This window comes from Piliocolobus tephrosceles, chromosome 7, assembly GCF_002776525.5.
Source record: "Piliocolobus tephrosceles isolate RC106 chromosome 7, ASM277652v3, whole genome shotgun sequence".
Lineage (NCBI taxonomy): Eukaryota > Metazoa > Chordata > Mammalia > Primates > Cercopithecidae > Piliocolobus > Piliocolobus tephrosceles.
In genome coordinates, this window is record NC_045440.1 from 102,010,278 (window position 1) to 102,023,380 (window position 13,103).

The 13,103-nt window shown below is 40.2% G+C and overlaps 1 pseudogene; it reads right to left on the reverse strand.

Annotated features, from left to right (window-relative positions):
• Positions 1 to 11,446: 11,446 nt before the first annotated feature.
• On the reverse strand, positions 11,447 to 12,764 carry LOC111520912 (annotated as a pseudogene).
• Between the last annotated feature and the right edge of the window lie 339 nt (positions 12,765 to 13,103).

The window sequence follows — 13,103 nt, forward strand, 5'->3', positions numbered from 1 at the left end:
ATTAAAAAATGTTTTTGTTGTTGAGACAGGGTCTTACTATGTTGCCTAGGCTGGTCTCAAACCCCCGGGCTCAAGTGATCCTCCCATTTCAGCCTCCCAAAGTGCAGGGATTAAAGGCACGAAACACCACATCTGGCCTCTGGTTTTTAGATAAACAAACTGAGGGTCATAGTGGTAGAAAAACAGAAACACTGGGACTGGAATCTAGAGTGTGAGAATCCAGAGATTCCCTTCCACAGCAGAGCTGTGGAAACAAATCCATCTCAGTGGATAACACTCATTAGCCTAGGATAGTTCACTGAACACTGATGGTGTGCCCTGTGTGGTTGTCCCTAATGGCTGAGAGGATAGTCCCAAGTCACTGAGGACACTTCCTAAATCAGTAGATCATTCCAGAGCCTTCAGTTTCTTTTAGTTGAATTGTTAAATTCTCCTAGGTCCTACTTAGAAAATCAAAGAGGTTATTTATTCAGATGATGAGGTCTGTTCTATAACTAAGTACCAGATATTTGTGTTCCTTTGGGTATTTCAGAAGCAGTACTAATTAAAACGATTTTCCCAGAATCGGGCTGACATCAATCACAGAAGCTACACACAGAGATGACCTAGCCTGATAATGGCCTTTATGAAATGAAGCTGTTAAATGAAAGAGTCGCGTTAAACTCAGCTTCATTTTGAATACAGAGACAGCAAAAAATCCAAATTTACTAGATGAGGAAAAAAAAACCAAGAGGAGCTGGAAATACCTATTTTAACTTCCAGGAGGATACAGCAAAGTCAAAAGATATAAATTATCGTTCTAAGATAGGACACTTGATAATGCTTTTAAATTGATTTTTTTTTTTTTTAAAAAGGATGTCTTAGTAGTTTCTTTGGAATTCCACTTTGAACTTATGTTTATTTTAATTTATGGATGTGGTCAACTAGTCAAATTCAAACATGGATATCTTTAGCTTCCACATGCTCTTCTGAGTAAATAGTAACTGTGTTGACAGCAGGACATAGTTGTTAGAATATTGTATGGTCACCCTGACACTGCCATATTTAAAATTACACTGCCAGGTGTAGGGCACAGTGGCTCATGCCTGTAATACCAGCACTTTGAGAGACCCAGGCAGGAGGGTCACTTGAGGCCAAAATTTCAAGACCAGCCTGGGCAACAGAGCGAGACCCTGTCTCTACAAAATAATAAAAAATTGAGCCAGGCATGCTGGCATGTACCTGTAGTCCCAGCTACTCAGAAGGCTGAAATGGGAGGATTGCTCAAGCCCAGGAGGTTGAGGTTAGAATGATCATGCCACTGCACTCCAGCTTCGGTGTCAGATTGAGACACTGCCACTTAAAAAAATAGAAATACACGCTGAAATATTTACCAATCAAATGATATGATGATGATTTGCTTCAAAATAATATGAGAGTGGGGTAGGCAGGTGGGCAGATGGGAGTGGAAGGTGTTAATCATAGGCAAATAAAACCTAGGTCACCAACTTTCTCTTTTCTTTTCTTTCTTTCCTTCCTTTTTTTTTTTTTTTTTTTTTAAATATAAACAGGGTCTTGCTATGTTGCCCAAGCTGATCTCGGGCTCAGGCTCCTGTCTTGGCCTCCCAAAGTTCTAGGATTACAGGTGTGAGCCACAACTTTTTTTTTTTTTTTCTATAAAAGGCCAGATATTAGCTGTGGGCCAGGGTCTCAAACTGTGTTGCCCACCACTCAACTCTGCAATTGTAATGTGAAAGCAGTCACAGACAAAATATAAAGAAACGAGTGTGACTGTGTTCCAATAAAACTTTATTTACAAAAACATTCAGTGGGCTGGATTTGGCCTTTGGGCCATAATTTAATCCCCTCTGGTAAAATAATCATTATTTTAGCTGGATCAGGAGTACATGGGAGTACATAAGTACTATAGAGTTCTGTCCACTTTTGCATATACAGGAAGTTTGATGCTTTCCATTTAAAATGATAGAATGTTTTGAGCACTATTCGCAAGCCCCAGACCACTCCTCAGCCTTCTTGGCATTCTTACAAGTGAGTATTCTTCCTATATCCAACTTGGGTCACATAGTAGAGACAGAGTCTCACTATATTGCCCAGGCTGGTCTGGAACTCCTAGGCTCAAGCAATCCTCCTGCCTCAGCCTCCCAAAGTAGTGGGATTACAGCCACCATGCCCAGCCTGGTAATTCTATTTTTTATTCCCAAATGCACTTTCTTAATCTGAGTCTATTCCCATAGCATTGTGTTTTTGTTTTCTGATATATCTTTATAGATCTATATTTATATAGATATCTGAGGACACTAATTATACATTTTTAAAAACTATTTTTTCCTTGATTCAACTATGTTTCCTAGGGAGTAGTTTTTGTTTGCATACATCTGGGTCTTTTTCCTTAATGCTCCACACTTCTGTGTATCATGCCCACCTACATTTAAGAATGAGGCAATGTAAAAACTAATTATCAGTTATACGTCATGGCAGGGCTTGCCACCTGACAGGAGTCACTTCAGATGAGCAGATAGGGAGCAGCCATTAGTCTTTGGATCTTGAAAAACAGAATGAGGAGGGCTATGCCCTGAACTGGGCACTAACTCACACTTTCACTGTCCGGTCTTTCACCAGACACTTTTTTTCATTTCTTTTGTAAATCAATAGGTCAGTCGATCTCTCTCCTCTCTCACTCTCATTCTGTCTCTGTCTGTATGTAGGAAGAGTGAGGCATTCTCTGCTGAGATATGTTTGAGTTGAATGTTCTGCCTACAGACTTTCCAGTAACTCCTCTGTTTTCAGCCCCATGTTTTGCTATCTCTGCAGGACCTGGAATTTCTGAATCCTGAGCCTCCCCAGGCTTCTGAGGGGCAGCTGTACGGTTTCCTCAGCAATAGTATCCATCATACGTTCTTTAAGTGAGGTTTCCTCCTCCCTGCTTCCCCCACACTTACTCCATTATTCACTTTCAGTCTCCAGAAATTTGTTGAAATCCTTTTATTTTTTATTTTTACTTTTTAAAATATATTTTTTCCCACCCAACCCCTGCAGATGTTGAAATCTCTTAATCAACTGATGCCTTCTATTTATTTTTGTGGATTTATAACTTTAGACTTTACAGTCCTTTTTTGGAGCTGGGAGGGAGAGGAGCTAAACACATGTGCTTAATCCACCATATTGAATTACAGTCTGAAAGTGTCGTTTAGAAATCTTACCGTTTCTAGCACTCTTCTTCCTTCCTGCAGATGCAGGCTGCCATCTGGGATCATTTCTCTTAAACCCTGGGAACTTCCTTAGTATTTTCTGCAGTGCAGATCTATTACCAACAGATTCTCTCAGCTTTTGTTTGTCTGAAAAATGTCTATATTTGGCCTTCATTTTTCTGGTTTTTAAACTTTTTACTTTGAACTAATTTTAAGCTTACAGAAAAACTGCAATAGCACCAACAACTCCCAAGTACTCTTTTCAGCTGGTAACATTTAATTGTTAACATTTGGCCACAGTTGCTTAATCAATCTCTCTGTCTCTTTGTATATGTGGATATACTTAGACCACTACACACACATCTTTTTTTTTTTTTTTTTTTTTTTTTCTGTTTTTGAGACAGGGTCTCACTCTGTCACCCAGGCTGGAGTGCAGTGGCATGATCTCGGTTCATAGCAGCCTCGACCTCCTGGGCTCAAGCAATCCTCCTACCTTAGCCTCCCAAGTAGCTGGGATCACAGGCATGCATTACCACGCTTGGCTAATTGTATTCTTTGTAGAGATGAGGTTTTGCCATGTTTCCCAGGCTGGTCTCAAACTCCTGAGCTCAAGCAATCTGCCTTCCTCAGCCTCCCAAAGTGTTGGGATGACAGGCATGAACCACCACACCTGGTGCATAATTTTTATTTATTTATTTATTTTTGAGACAGCATCTTGCTCTGTTGTCCAGGCTGGAGTGCAATGGCGCAATCTCAGCTCACTGTAACCTCGGCCTCCTGGGTTCAAGCAATTCCTCTGCCTCAGCCTCCCGAGTAACTGGAACTACAGGCATGCGCCACCATGCCCAGCTAATTTTTTGTGTGTTTTTAGTGGAGATGGGGTTTCACTGTGTTAGCCAGGGTGGTCTTGATCTCCTGGCCTCATGATCCGTCTGCCTCAGCCTCTCAAAGTGCTGGGATTACAGGCATGAGCCACCACACCTGGCCCATAATTTTTTTAAAAAAATTTTGTAGCGATGATGTCTCACTATGTTGCCCAGGATGGTTTCAAACTCCTGGCCTCAAGCAATCCTCAAACCTTGGTCTCCCAAAGTGCTGGGATCACAGACATGAGTCACCACACCCAGTCAGACCCACAGATAATTTTTAAATTGTTTAAAAATAGGTTGTAGATATAATGACCCCAATTCAGGGAATGCATACTGATAAAATATTATCATCTAATCCACAGGTTCCACTCAAATTTCACTTTGTCTTGATAATGTTCTTCATCCCCTTCCCCAGCTTTATTAAGATGTAATTGAAAAATAAAAATTGTACATATTTATATTGTACATGTTTCAACATATCTTTTGTAAAATAATTAAATCAAGCTAATTAGCTCACATACTTTTTTTGAGGTGAGAACATTTAATATCTATGCTTAGCAGTTTTCAAGTACAATACATTATTATTAACTATAGTCACCATGCTGTACAATAGATTTCCAGAATGTATTCCTCTTGTCTAATTCAAACTTTGTGCCCTTTGACCTACATCTTCCCATTCCACCCTTCCCCAGACCCTGGTAACCACTATTCCACTCTTTGTCTATGAGTTCAACTTTTTCAGATTCCACATGTAAGTGAGATCACACGATATTTGTCTTTCTTGTCTGACTCATTTTACCTAGCACAATGCCCTCTGGGTCAATCTATATTGTCGCAAATGACAAGATTTCTTCTTTTTTAAGGCTGAATAGTACTCCATTGTGTATATATGCCACATTTTCTTTATCCATTCATCTGTTGATGGACACAGGTTGATTCCATATCTCGGCTATTGTGAACATGCTGTAATGAACATGGGGGTGTAGATATCTCTCTTGGACATATTAATTTTATTTCCTTTGGATATATACCTGGAGTGGGATTGCTGTATCATGTGGTAGTTCTATTTTTAGTTTTTTGAGGAACTTCCATTGTATTTTTCATAATGGCTGTACTACCCAAGAGTGATCTTTATAAGTCTAGCATCTAATCTGTAATCACACGTCACATTTAGTTATCATATATCTTTAATTTCCTTCAATCCGGATGAATTCCCTTTTTTTGTCTTTCATCACCTTGATAGTTTTCAGGAACACATACCAAGTACTTTGTAAAATATCATTTAGTTTGGATTTGTCTGATATATCCTCATTATTCAAGATAGGTTATTCTTTTTTGTGAGTAGTTTTGTTTTGTTTTTGGCAGGAATACCACAGAAATGATTCTGTGTTCTTCTCAGTGCATCATGTCAGCAGACATGTGTACTAGTCTGTTTACACACAGCTATAAAGAAATACCCAAGACTGGTTATTTATAAAGGAAAGAGGTCTAATTGACTCACAGTTCCACATGGCTGGGGAGGCCTCAGGAAACTTAACAATTGAAGGGGAAGCAAGGAGCTTCTTCACATGGTGGCAGGAGAGAGGAGTGGGGAGTAAAGGGGAAAGAGCCCCTTATAAAACCGTCAGATCTTGGGAGAGATCACTATCACGAGAACAGCATAGGGGAAATGCCCCCATGATCCAATTACCTCCCTCCAGATCTCTCCCCAGACACATGAGGATTATGGGGATTACAATTCAAGATGAGATTTGGGTGGGGACATAGCCAAATCATATCATATGCCAAGCCATATCAGCATGTAACACAGTCAAACCATATTAGCATGTAATATCAATTGTCCTCATTACAGGTGATGTTAACTTTTATTATTTGATTAAGATAATACAGGCCCTTGGATAGCCAAAACAATCTTAACTAAGAAGAATAAAGTTGGAGGAATTACATTTCCTGATTTCAAAACTTACTACAAAGCTACAGTAATCAAAACAATGTGGTACTGGCATGAAGAAATACATGTAGAGCAATGGAATACAATACAGAACCCAGAAATAATCTGTCTATATGAGGAAATGATTTTTAACAAGGGTGCCAAGATCATTCAATGGAAAAAAGAACAGTCTTCTTAACAAAAGGTGTTGGAAAACTGGATATCCACATGCAAAACACTGACATTGGACCCTTACCTTACATACATAAAAATGAACTTAAAATGGATCAGAGACTTAAAGGTAAGAGCTAAACTATAAAATTCTCAGAAAAAAAAAAAAAACAGAGTGAAAAGCTTCATGATGTTGTATTTGGCAATAATCTTTTAGCTATGACATTAAGGGAACAGGAAGCAACAAAAAAATTTGAGCAACTGGCCAGGTGCAGTGACTCACGCCTGTAATCATAGCACTTTTGGAGGCCAAGGAAGGTGGATCACTTGAGGTCAGGAGTTCGAGACCAGCCTGGTCAACATGGTGAAACCCCATCTCATACAAAAATTAGCTGGGCATGGTGGTGCATATTTATAATCCCAGCTACTCAGGAGGCTGAGGCAGGAGAATCGCTTGAACCTGGGAGGCAGAAGTTGCAGTGAGCTGAGATAACGCCATAGCACTCCAGCCTTGGTTGCAGAGTAAGACTCTGTAAAAAAAAAAAAAAAAAAAAAGCAACTGGACTACATCAATAAAGTGAAAGGCAACTTGCAGAATGGTAGAAAAAATTTGCAAATCACATATCTGATATTCAGAGTTTATAAAGAATTCCTACAACTCAACAACAACAACAGCAGCTCCAATTTGCAAATGAGCCAAGGGGTGTGGCATGGTGGTGCACATCTGTAGTCCCAGCTGAGATGGGAGGATTGCTTGAGCCTGGGAGTTCAAGGCTGCAGTACATTATGATTGTAGTGAAAAGCCTCTCCATCCTGGGCAACATAGGGAGCACTGGTTTATTTAAAAAAAAAAAAAAAAAAAGAGGAGGAGAAGGAAGAAGAAGAAGAAGAAGAAGAAGAAGAAGAAGAAGAAGAAGAAGAAGAAGAAGAAGCAGCAAACAGGCAAAGAACTTGAATAGACATTTATCCAAGAAGATATACAGACACCAATAAACACAAGAGGTTCAACATCACTAATCATTAGGGAAATGGAAATCAAAACCACAAAGAGATGTCACTTCATACCCATTAGGATGACTATTATAAAAAAAGAACAAACAAACAACAAAACAGAAAATAAATGTTAAGGATGTGGAGAAATTTGAACCGTTTGCTCTGCTGGTGGGAATATAAAATGGTGCAGCCACTGTGGAAAATAGTATGGCAGTTCCTCAAAAAATTAAACAGAGAATTACATACGATCCTGCAATTCCATATATACCTCAAAGAATTGGAAGCAGAGACTCAGTTACTTCTACACCCATGTTCATAGCAGCCTATTCTCAATAGTCAAAAGATGGAAGCAACCCAAGTTATCATCAATGTATGAATGATAAACAAAATGTGATATATACATATGCCAGAATATTATTCAGCCTTTAAAAACAGGAAATTCTTCCATGGATGAAACTGGAGGACATAATGCTTAGTGAAATAAGTCACAAAAACACAAATACAGTATGATTCCACTTATATAAGGTACCTAAAGTAGTCAAACTCATAAAGACAGAAAGTAGAATGGTAGCTGCCAGGGTCTGGGGGAAAGGGAGAATGAGTAGTTGTTGTTTAATGAGTACGGTATATCAGTTTGGGAAGACAAAAAGGTTTTGGAGAGAGATAGTCATGATTGTTGCACGATGTTGCACATTGTTGTGAGTGTACTTAATGCCACTGAACATTCACTGAAAATGGTCAAAATGGTAAATTTTGGCCAGCGCAGTGGCTCCCGCCTGTATTTCCAGCACTTTGGGAGGCCGAGGTGGGCAGATCACGAGGTCAAAAGATTGAGACCATCCTGGTCAACATGGTGAAACCCCGTCTCTACTAAAAATACAAAAAAAATTAGCCGGGTGTGGTGTCAGGTGCCTGTAGTCCCAGCTATTCGGAAGGCTGAGGCAGGAGAACTGCGTAAACCCGGGAGATGGAGATTGCAGTGAGTCAAGATCACGCCACTGCACTCCAGCTGGGCAATAGAGCGAGACTCTGTCTCAAAAAAAAAAAAAAATTAATAAATTTTAATTATTTGGATTTTACCACAATTTTTAAAAAGATGGCATGTGCCTTATTTCTCCACTGTAAAGTTAATAAATATCTGTACTTATCAACAATTATTAAGTATTTTGTAGTAAGATAATTTGAAATTATATAATTTCAAAGAATTCACACCAATAGTTTGAATACCAATCCAACACCACAAGATTTATTCTAGCATCCTCTGTTACTATATTTGTAATTTCTCCAACACTGAAAACCTAGCTCCTATTATCCTCAATATACTTTTTGGCAATCCCCATATGTAATCAATCTCCTAACTATACATATGGCCATCTTCCTAAACCTGTCTCTGCCAAACCTGCCAGCTAAATTCTTGACCCTGGCCCCATTGATTGTACCAGCCTAATTCTTGGCTCTGACAAAGAGGAAGAGGAAGGTGAAGTGAAGGCCCTCAATTTTGAAGAATATTTTCACTGGATATAGAATTCCAAGTAGACAAATTCTTTTCTTCTTTCATCACTTTATTTATTTGTTCATTTATTGAGACTGAGTCTTACTCTGTTGCCCAGGCTGGAGTGCAGTGACATGATCTCGGCTCACCTCGACCTCCACCTCCCAGGTTCAAGAGATTTTCATGCCTCAGCCTCCTGAGTAGCTGGAATTACAGGTGTCCATCATGACAACCAGCTGATTTTTGTATTTTTAGTAGCGGTGGCGTTTCACCATGTTGGCCAGGCTGGTCTCGAACTCCTGACCTCAGGTGATCCACCCACCTTGGCCTCCCAAAGTGCTGGGATTACAGGTATGAGTCACTGCACTCAGCCTCATCACTTTAAAGATGTCTTTTCATTCTAGTTTTCATTGTTGCCTATAAAAAATTAGCCATCATTTTTATTGTTATACCTTAAAATGTACTATGTATTTTCCCTTTGGATGCAGTTAAGATTTTCTCTTTATCTTTGGTTTATAGCACTTTGACTACAATGAGCCTAGGTGTGGTCTTCAAATAATTTATTTGAAGTTCTTGATTTATTGGGGTTCTCTGAATTTCTTGGACATGTAGGTTGATATCTTTCATAAAATGTGGAAAAATTGAGGGCATTTTATCTTCAAATATTTTTTCTACCCCGTTCTCTCTCCATTATACCTGTTAGATTATTTTATATTATCCCACTGTTCTCTATAACTCTGTTCTGTTTTCCTCCTTTTATTTTCTCTCTGTGCTTTAATTTGGATAATTTCCATTAGCCTGTCTTTAAGTTTCCTCATCCCCTTTTCAGCTGTGTCCATCTACTGGGAAGCCCATCCCCTGGATTCTTCACGTCAGATTACCATATTTTTCCTTTTTAGAATTTTCATTTGATTCTTTTTAGAGTTTCTCTTTTTCTTTTCTTTTCTTTTCTTTTTTCTGAGATGAAGTCTCACTCTGTTGCCCAGGCTGGAGGGCAGTGGCATGATCTCAGCTCACTGCAACCTCTGCCTTATGGGTTCAAGTGATTCTCCTGCCTCAGCCTCCTGAGTAGTTGGGACTACAGGTGCACGCTGCCACACCTGGCTAATTTGTTGTTTGTATTTGTAGTAGAGATGGGGTTCACCATGTTGCCCAGGCTGATCACAAACTCCTGAGCTCAGGCTATCTACTCCTCTTGGCCTCCCAAAGTACTGAGATTACAGACGTGAGCCACCACACCCAGTCGAGTTTCTCTTTTTCTATTGTAATTTCATCCATCTCTTTTGCCATTTCTTCAGTCTTTTCCTTTACATATTGTAATTTATTGTCTCACGGTATCTGGTAGGTCAGAAATCTGCATGTGGTTTAGCTGTCTTAGCTAGATGACTCTGGGTCAAGCTCGCTCATAAAGTTACAGTCAAGCTGCCAGGCAGGGCTTTGGTCTCATATAAGGTTCAACAGGAGAAAGATCTTTTAAATTTTAAAACATTTATGAGTTTAAACTCCTTCTACATTAATTCCAAAATGTTGGTCATCTGTAAGTCTCTTCAGCTGACCACCTTTTCTCTTAATAATGGGTCAGTTTTTCCTCTGCTGCTTTACATGTTCAGCAATTTAAAAAATCTTATGCTGGGCATAGAAAAATTCTGGATTTTGTTATCTTCCACTGAAAAGTGCCAAATATTTTTCTGAAAGAAAGTTAAATTACTGGTAGATCACTCTGATTCTGTTGAGGTTTATTTTAGGCCTCTATAGTGAGTCTATTTCTGGTTTTCCTTAGTTCTGGGATTTGGCTCTTACTCATATGGCATGGTCCTTACACCTAGGGCATAGTCTTTTTGGTGTCTCAACATGGTATCTCCACTCTTGAGTGGATCAGAACTCCAATGTCTTCATAGCTTTGTGCAACTTCTGAAATCTAGGTTTGGTTTTCAGCTCCTCCAGCTGTTTTTTGCTGGTATAGCTTACAGAATCTTGCCAAGCACATACGCAGTTTAGCATTTGGCCAAGGGCCCAAAGGAAACTTCTGTGTGGATTCCTGGGGCTCCTTCTTTGTCACTCTTTTCTATCTACCTACCCTGTCCTGTAATTTCCAGTAACCTTTGCAGGCCCAAACTCCAATTTATTTATCTATTCCAATTCTCTGAAAGTGGTTTGGAAAATTGCCCCCCAAGGTTGAATGTAAAATTCTCATTTTGAGCTCCTTTTCTCTCAAGGATAGTCATGCACTGTGCCTTATCCCATGCCCAAAAGAAATTGTTTTGTACATTTTGTTTAGTTTAATAGTTGTTTATGGCAGGAGGGAAGGTCTGATGCTAGTTACTTCATGATGTCCAGTACAAGAAGTCCACAAATACTTCTTATGTTTTTATAGACCAATCCTATTCTTATATAGTGGAAAATTAAAGGTAGGCAAACAAACCTACATCATATAATTTCCAGTTTAGTCCTCTACATGATAAGAAACACATGTGGTGCTTATCGTTGTGCTTCCTGTAAGTCTGGTAATTTTTTTTTTTTTTTTTTTTTTTTTGGAGACAGAGTCTCACTCTGTCACCCAGGCTGGAGTACAGTGGCAGGATCTTGGCTCACTGCAATCTTTGCCTCCCGGGTTCAAGTGATTCTTTTTTTTTTTTTCTTTAAAAAAATAACTTTTATATAGCTTCTTCAAACAAGTTAAAAGGTGGCAAAGTATCTGCTACAGTAGTTTGGAGGACTAGAGGACTGATGGGTAAGTAAGGGTTGTTTTGTTGTTAGGTAAGTAGATATTAGGCAGCCCATTTCTAAAATATGCCTGATGAGGCTAGATACCTAAAGCTACCCTTAGCTCCAGGAATGAGTATCTCCCATCTCCATCAGAATCAAATGCTCTCAAGCTCTCTGGTTCTGGCATAGCAGAACCTAGGGACGTCCAGATTTCCTGGTAGGTCAGCTTCCCATCCACGTCCTGGCCAGTCTTGTGGAATAAATCCTGAAGATCTTCGTGGAATAAATACTGAAGATCTTCAATGCTGGAAACTCCTGGTAGAGAGACAGGTCTTAGTTGGGCAGCTTTCTCAACTGGATCTCCAAGAAACCGAAAATTTTGGCAATGCTGATGGCTTTGATATGAAACTCTGTACTTGCTCTTCATCGGCGGTCGCTGGAGGCCTGTTGCTCTCAGGTTAGTTTGTATGAGCACTGATCAGCTGGAGTTTCTCTCTTAGCTTGGATACCTCAGAATTTGAACTATCTTCTTTCTTTATGCTTTGGATTTTTAAGGTATCTGTTTTGTTAGTGACTTGATCCAAAGATGCTCTTTTCAGAGTGGCAGATCTATCACCCATCTGTTTCAAATTCTCACTATGGGTTTTATTGTCAAGTTCTGATGTGGTTGAAGGTGATGGAATGATCTGGTTGCTTCCAGGAGTCTCCTTCAAGAAGTGCTGATTCATATCACTCTGCAGTAATTCCATCGTTTTCTTGTGTTCACCCACAGTTTTCTGTAGTGCTTCCACAGCAAGATGGACACTGTTTAAAGTATTGCCAATGGAAGCTACGCTCTTCTGAAGTCCCTCTACAGTGGTAGGCAGGCTAATCAAGTCTGCAGCTGACTTAATATTGGCTTTGAGGTGGTTCACTGCAGAAGTCAACAGAGAAATCTGCTTATTCTTTTCTGTGATGTTTATCCAGACTTTGTTCAAACCCATCTCTCCAGATTCAATCTTCTCAAGTTGTTTTTGCTTGCTGAGTAGTTCTTCACTAAGTTTGGGGATTTCTTGGAATGAGCTTTTCTGATTAGACTCCATTGTTCGAAATTTTTCCTTGAGGGCTTCCAGATCCTCCTTGAGGGCAACCTGCATCCACACCGAGCCAACACAGGCCACAACACAGGCAGCAAGGATGACAAAACCACAGAGCGGATAACAGATCTTGCAGCATCATAAATAGTCTCCCTCGGCAAAGCGAGAGCGATTTCCAACCACACCAAATTCCTCTTCCTCTTTGGAGATGGACTCAGAGTCTAAGTTAGGAGGCTCAGTGCGAAGCAGGCGGTGACTGCTTGGGCCTTTCTTGGGCTTCTTTCTCCGGCTGTCCCCAGCCAAACCAATCAATGCATTGAGCTCTTTGTGCTTTTTCATCTTTTTGTGTGGGGTGAGTGGAGCCCTGACTCCTAAGCTGCCAGGTTCCCACCCAATGCCCAATTCTCTTCCTGCCTTGGAGCTGCCTTCCAGGGTTGGGGATCCTGGGCCAGAGCCCCCTAGTCACTCCCACCTAGGGGTGGGACTGACCAGATCCGCCAGGGACTGGAGATTGGAGCCCAGAGGAAACTGGAACTCAGATGGGTGGGGGAAATCACATAGAAATGGCCAAGGAGCTGGTGACTCCAAAGGATAAGGCCTTGGGCGCAGAGTGTTAGTAGAGGGTGGAAAGGGACTTTTATCTTCCAAAGGGCGAAAAAAAAGCCAACTCAAAAATGA